Source organism: Poecilia latipinna, unplaced genomic scaffold (genome assembly GCF_001443285.1).
Source record: "Poecilia latipinna isolate Pla-1442-1.1 unplaced genomic scaffold, P_latipinna-1.0 Scaffold4706, whole genome shotgun sequence".
In the NCBI taxonomy this organism is placed as follows: Eukaryota; Metazoa; Chordata; class Actinopteri; order Cyprinodontiformes; family Poeciliidae; genus Poecilia; species Poecilia latipinna.
The window spans coordinates 11,704-19,677 of record NW_015117322.1 but is presented as its reverse complement, the minus strand read 5'-3'; positions in this window follow the sequence as shown (position 1 = coordinate 19,677).

The window sequence follows — 7,974 nt, the reverse complement described above, 5'->3', positions numbered from 1 at the left end:
TTGATTTGCTTGTTTCCTCCTGCAGCAGTCTGTGTTCCAGTGTCTAGTTGCTCAGTTCTCTCTGCTCTCCTTGTTCAGAGTTAGTTTGATTTCAGTCGGAGACGAAGGCAGGGGTCAGAGTTCATCCTCAGGTGTAAAGGTCATCCTCAGGGTGTTTACTCAGTGAGTTTTTTCCTCTGAACTGTTTCCTGTTTTTTCTAAGAGTTCCTGTTGGAATCAGTCCAGAAGCAGAGATGTGGCGCCCTCTAGAGGATTTCCAGTAAATCTGCAGTTTCAGGAAAACACTACAGGACTGGAGGTGAAAGTTTTTGGTGATGAGTAAAATTTCACTTTTTAAAAAAAATAGTTTTTAGAATCAGGAATGTTTTGATGCAGTGATCAATTCTCTGACATTTTTTTAAACTGAGGTTAAAAATTTTAATTCTTTAAATTTACAAAATATTTTAAATGCAAACCATAAAACATATCTAATAATAAATAAAGTAAATTGTTACAGCCCCCCTGCAGCATCCCTACTGCCTTGAGGATGTAACTGTGTGTGTGTGTGTGTGTGTGTGTGTGTGTGTGTGTGTGTGTGTGTGTGTGTGTACCTTCTCATGGTGTGCAGTCAGTGTCTGTCCACTACAGGCTGCAGGAGATTCTCCCTTCACCTCCCATTTCTGCCACTGCAGCTTCTCTGAAAACACAGAGAGACTCTAACTGACCAGAGCTTGGAGAACAACGGTTTCCTTTTGGTTTCTTGGTCTGAATTCAGACTCAAAAACTGAGAAAGTTGGTTAAAATCCATAAAAACTGGTCTTTACATGGTGATTCTTTGAATCTTAAAAGGTTTTGATACGTTCAGGTATTGTACCGCTGATTTTAAGATTATCATAATGAAATCAGAGTCAACATTTTCATATTTATTTATTCAGTTTAAGACGTTTAAATAAGCATGTATTGCATCATGATGTGTTGTTTTAAAGTGGATCCCAGCCTGACCAAAGTGTACCTGTGTTCAGAGCGTAAAGGTCCTGACAAAACGTTCCTCCTGCTCCGTGACCTCCAAACATGAAGAGCTGATCTCCAGCCTGAGCGAAACGCTGCCCCCATCTGGAGAGGCAGAAACAGACGATGTGAATATCCAGGATGAAACTCAGAGATTATCAATGTCATTTGGTCTGATTGAGTCTCACAGGGCAGGAGGAAGCGATCCGCTGGTTTTAACCGGAGTCCAGGTGACGGACACTGAAACAAAGTCAGGATCCAGACTTCAGTCCGACATGCTTCATTTCCTCTGGACGGAAACGATTCAGGATGAGGTTTTTAACCTGTGTTGAAGACCAGGAGGTCGTCGGTTGGCTCGCCCTCCAGCTGCCCTCCGTACACGTAGATGTTGTCTCCAGCAGCAGCAGAGCCGTAATGGAGAACCCTGGGAGCCACGCCGCCGGCTGACAGGCATTCCCAGGCCAAAGACACTGCAGAGAACATGGAACGTCATCAGATCGCTGAGAGACGTGAAGCTGAAGACCAAACCTGGAGGGAAGGAGGCGATGGGGCGTTGGCCTCACCGACGTCGAAGCTGAAGACGCCTGGGAGGCATTCAGAGGCTTCAGGACTGGAGGATCCTCCGAACAGATACAGCTTCCCTCTGACGACGCTGAGCAGCAGACGATGTTACATCAGGGCCAAACATCAACAGAGCAGTTGGCTTTTCAAAGGTTGGTCAAACTTTGTTTGGACAGAAGCTGCTGTTCCCTGGTTTATGTCCCACATCTGTACCTGTTCAGTTAGTGATTAACTCATTAGCGCTGCTGTGTCCCGCAGGCGGGACGTAGCAACATCCTGTGTTCTTTTTGTTGCAGCAATCTTATTTAGAAATCTAGGATTCTGGAGATTCCAATAATAAATGCCAACCAAGGATTCAATCATAACACAGTAAATACTTTAGTCAAGTCCAGTGATGGGCACACTTCTGCTAATGCGCTAATAGCACAGCTAACTTTGAACATGTTTAGCACACTTAGCTTTAGCATTAGCTTCTGGATGAATTCTAAAGCACTAATTTTCTTGGCTGTTTTGTAAATTTTCAGTTGAATAAAGTTTGACATCTGAAGTAGTTAGAAGTTTATGCTCTTATTTTGAAGTGGATAAAGACTGTTTACTCAGCAGTTTTTTTGTGACTCCTTTTACTATTAAAAGAGAATAAATTCAAAGTAATAACCTGGATGGATACTTTGTGCTGCACCATCAGTGATCACTTCACCCCAATATTGTTTTTAAATCTCCACCAACTGCCTGGACTGTGATCAATGGCCACTCAGAATTATTCCAAGGGCCGTAAATGGCCCCAGGGCCACACTTTGGACACCTCTGCTTTAGATCTCACTGGGACATTAATCCTTTAATCCTGGAAATGTTCTTCAGGTGACAGAAGGCTGACTTTGTAACCGTCTTTATGTGGCTCTGGAGGTCCAAACCCAGATTTCAGCCTGATTTCTGGTTTCCAGCTGTAATAACTGAAGCTGTGACTCCAGATCGTTCCTCTTTAGGTTCACAGACAATAACTTCAGTTTTGTTTCTGGACAAAGTTGTGGCGCCTGTTCTGATTCATCGCTACCTCCATGCTACCTGCTGGCGGCCATGTTGGAGTGGGATTTACCAGAGCGTGTGTCCTTCTCTGGCCGATGGGATTTCTCCGCTCTGAGGAATCTCCTCCCAGGTCACATCATCAGGAGTCACTGCAATCATCAAACCTGGGAATCATTTCCAGATCGCAGCTACAGAGAAACTTCATGTGTTCACAGCCAAAACGCAACGTTTAGCAAGAAACGGCAAATATGAAAAGTTTAAGAGAATCCAAGAGTCAAGAATGGATTTTATTTTGATTATTTTTTTAGAAAAACGATTTTTAATGGACAACAGACTTTCTGGACATTCTGTGTTATTTGTCAACATGAAAGCATAAAATGAAACACTGAAGGCTACATGCTATTGGTCTGTTACCTGTTAGCATGTAGAAGTCAGAGAAGTAAACAGGACTGACCTAAAGAATGAGAACAAAGTTAATAAATTAATATTTAATCTCCTTTAAAAGTAACAAAAAGAGTAGATGATAAAAGTGTGTCATGTTTTAGTTTGTGTGTTTTCTTCACCTCTGGGCTGATGCTACTCGCTCCTCCGAACAGAAAGGCGACGCTTCCAGCCACAGCTACAGCGTGACCATGTCTGCAGAAACACGCCCAGTTTAAGACGCGTCGGCGTAACAGAGAGTTATTCAGTTTAATTAGCTGCTGCTGGCGTCACACCAGGGCCGGACCAAGCCTGTTTGGGGCCCCAAGCAGATTTATTGGGGCCCCATACCAGCATCTCAACATTCCTAAACTACTCTATGTGTGTAGCATGTTTACTAGCATTAGCTCCATTTGTAACTAGTTACATCACATCAGTGTTATTACAGGATTAACAAACTAAAACTAATTATTAGGATTTTGAAATGCAGAGTCGTATTTAAGGTGCCATATCATTTAATTTAACTGTTTGAAAGTAACATCAGGTGATAAACACAAAATTTACAATTAAAACCAGCTGATGTTTTACTTTTCCCCAACAGAGGCAGCAGCCATCAACAGAAAGAGATGAACTATTATTGTGTCACAACTATAGAAACAATATGGAAATGGATTTTTTTTCTATGTTTAATAGCATTTAGTTTGAATTATTAAATGTTATTTTGAATATATATATTAGTCATGCTAGCCTGGTGCTCTTGGGCAGCCGCTCAACTCGCCCATGCCTTGGGCCGGCCCTGCGTCACACTGACCTGGGACTCGGAGGTTCTCCTCTGATTCCTCTCTCCAGCCAGTGGCCGCTGGCTAAAGCCATCTTCACCTCTGATTTCACTTCTGCTCCTCTTCCTGCCACACATTTATATCACAGATACTTTAGATTTACTTTCATATTCCTTCTGTTTGTAGCAAAACGGTAAATCTAGATGTAGTGACGCCTTTTGTCCGCTAGAAGGCACTAAAAGCTGCCAAATAACTTCCCATCATGACGCAGGTTTTACAGACAGAGGAAAGTTTGATTCATAAAACCATAATCAGGATGAAAACTCACCTGCTGAGGTCTGCAGCTCTCAGTTCAGCTTCTCTTCTGTTGGTCTCTGGTTGTTTCACTGAAACCAACAATAACTGATCCAGCTCAGCTTACAGGTAAACCTACACCTGGCCGCTGTTGCCATGCAACCGTGTCCAAATACAGCAGACAATTCATTCACTGAAAAAACAAAACAGGTGATCTAACTTAAAAAATGTATCTGTTATAAGAAATCAAATGTATCCAATGTATTAAGTTTATTAATTTGTCAAACAAATATATATAAAATACATTTAATAAGCTCAATTTAATTACATGTAAGAAATTAACAGTTTTTTTTAAGTTGGAGCTACATTTTCTTTTTCAGCCTTTATATTGTTTATTATATTTTTCAGTCTATTTATTTAACGTTATTTAACGTTTCTTGGTTTTGACGTCACTTCATTTGCTGTTTAACTTCTAAAAAGGTCATGACCTCTGGCTAATCAGTTTGGTGAATCCTCATTTATTTCCTGAAGTTTGTCAGAACTGAACTTGAGTCCAAGTCCAGTTCTGACAAACTGTCCAGTAAACAAGTCAAAATGTTCGGTTCCAGCTCTTATTAACACTCAGGATTCCTTACATCGCCTCCCGGCATCAGAGGCTTTTTAAATGTCTGGTTACATTTTACTTTTCTCTGGACTTTTCCCACATCAGAGGCTTCGTCCATTTTGGTACCAAGAAGGATTTTCTGAAACACCTGGTCTGATTGAGGCATCAGTTGCTTCCATCTCCTGAAACAAGGAACACAGCCAAGCGGTTAGCTGTGGTTCACCGCTAATAATGGCGTCCTGGCCGTCGGGTTGATGGCAGCATTGAGCCTTCTGCTTCCTTTAGCACTGTGCTAGCTTTTAGCTTCCTCCTGGAGGATTTAACTGCTGCTTGGTTTGGATATAATTATTCTGGTTCCAAGCAGAAGTGAGCAGACGGCCAATACAAGGCATGGCAGTTTCCCAGCGGAGCAGCAACCCTTTGGTTTTACTCTGTTTTTACATTATTATTATTATTATTATTATTATTATTATTATGTTCCTCTGCTGATATTCATACGCAGACGACCTCTTGAAACTTATTACAGCTTGTATCTGGTGGGGTTAAGTTCCCACCCCACTGCTCAGACACAAGCATTCAGCCACATTCACCTCTATGTGGCGCTGTGGTAAACAATGTGTTTCAGCTCATAACTCCAAAACTAAAGTCACATTAACAAAACTGATCTGGGCAAAGCTTCTGAGAACCACAAAGATCAGCCAAGACCAATCTGGCCCCAACGATCAGTTCTGAGCCAAATGAAACCAGGACAATATACGATAAAGAAGAAACAAAAAGAGTCAGTGTGGCAGATTTTTTACTTTTCCCAGATTAGAACGTAACGGCTAACTAAACATCGCTACGTAGCTAAACATTATGTTGGCCGTAAGTTTGGAACCTTAAAAAAAAAATCACACGATTTCCTTCATACCAGCAACTACAAACACATCGACCATGTCTAGCTAGTTATGGTCAATATCCACCACTAGGTGGTGCTGTGAAATTGTGAAATATTCTATGCAAAAGCCACACATCACATGTTTGCCAAACGTTGCACATTCCTCCATGCTATAGGTCTTAGCTGACATTTTAATATGGTTGGTTGAAGAGGCGTTATTTTCAAACATCCTTCATGTAGTCATCCTGTTTGGCCCCACGATGGAGCCAAACCCACCTCATCTGGACCAGCAGCAGTGTTCAGTTTCACTCAGTGATTCATTTCAGATCAGTTTGTATTTCTATCAATTCAAACAGTTTCATCAGTGATCAATAATCCAGTCCTGCCAACCAAATGTGATCATTTGCTCCCAACCAAAAGTTTTCTGGTTATTTCTTCTTCTCTGGTTGCTAACATGAGTAAGTATCTCTGTGTATCAGACTAAGGACTTTAGAAATGTGAATAATTCAACAGGCTTGATTGTCTCCATGGTGCAGTCGTCTTCGTTATCCACACAATGGAGCCAAACACACAACATGGAGGCCGTAACGTAAAACTGGACTCAGACTGTTTAATTAGAGCTCAGTGTGTTTAAACACATTTCAATAAACTTGAATGGGTTTCATGTCCAACCTGACTGTGAACATCAATAAAGGACGGTGGCTCTCATTGGTGCAATGGTACATTTATATTCAGGAATGAAAACCTTTCAGGACTGAAAACCTTTCAGGACTGAAAACCTTTCAGGACTGAAAACCAGCCCTCTGCCTTGGTTGGCGCATGCAGAGCAGATACTTTGAGACTATTTTCTCTCCGTACCTGGGGCAGTAGAGGCCAGGGGGGGTTGGCTGGTGAGGGGCCCATTATAACTGCTTGCACTTGTAGTTTGTCTTTGTTTTCACAGTTCTTATCTTGGAGATCATGTGATCCAGATGCATTCAGTCTGGATGCTCCCATTTGCTCCCTCCTTCATTTTGCTGAGGTCCTTTTGCTTCATTCATGTTGTGGAAGCATAAATATGTTAAAGGAATCTGACATGCATGGACACTGTAGTTAAACTACCTTCATATTGTGCTGTAGTTGGTATGGATGGTGAGGCTGTAAATGCAGTAATGACTCCACTGTGGTTCATTTGAATGCAGGTTCTTCTTTCTCCTGCTTTGCCTCCAACATGTGAGATACTGGATGGTTCTGACATTTTTAATAAACTTTGGATCAAAAAGTTTCTCTGTCGGTAGATAATTTTGTCGCTTCTATCAAACTACAAAATGTCCAAACAGGGTGAAGTGGAACGCTGTGCCACCTGGAGCATGGCGCGGCGTAAAACGTCTCATTAACATTTAAAAAGACTGAAGCCAATTGAGATGCTCTAAAACGACCGAGTCAAGACCAAGACCAGCAGGCCGTGCTACATGACACAATAAAATGTGAAATATGATCAAAATTACTTCTCAAATTGATCTGAAAGATTCATATTCACATAAAAACACCTATATATTAAATACTTAATAAAATTAATCAATATTAATTTTGCTTCCATCTCTGTGCTACGGTGGTCTCATGCCATCCTTAAAGAGACAACGCCCTGGGTGTTTGTCCATGTTGCTCATGTCAGAAACCACCACTGTCTGCACCATTACCATCTGACGGTAAATAACGCTCAACTATGAACACTGACCAAGGAGCAACAAGCAAGAAGTAACCAAGCACAAGACGCTCACCGTGACTGTTCTCACCCTCTCTCCCGCTACATGAAGCCAGGTAGTCTGACACCATGGCAGACTACCATTACAGCTGTCACTTTGACCGAAAACAATCAAAGAGCAATGTGCATGCTCTGTGTGCTCTTTCGATATTGTTTTATTTATTTGTTAATTAAAAAATATCAATGTACATAATTAAATAAAATAATGATAGCTACTGCAGTGTACGCAGAGGATTACAAGAACAAAGAAGAGTGTTCTGTCAGGTCAGCATATGCTGTCAGATCGTCATACGCTTAGCACAAACCCACGGCTATATCTGTCAGACACGTCTTTACTATATAATTTTATTTAATTAGCAACATAGAATCATGACGTAGATCGTTTTACACGGGCGTGTGTTGTAGCTGACTCCAGCTGCAGCCAGACCCTGCTTTAAATACAATTTGAAAAAACGACAACGCATGTATATCTATAAAGTTATCATGGAAAACAATTTAATGACTTATTTTAGTCATAACTTGTTGTGTATGGTGAACTGACAACTCCTCTGACTGTCGGACTTCTTAATGTGCAGGCATGGTACTCACTGCATGTATGCTATTCTGACAGCGTATGGTAATCTGATGGGCTCTTTGCACCTAAGGCGTTGACGTTACATCTCCAGGAGCTAATGCGGCTCACTTG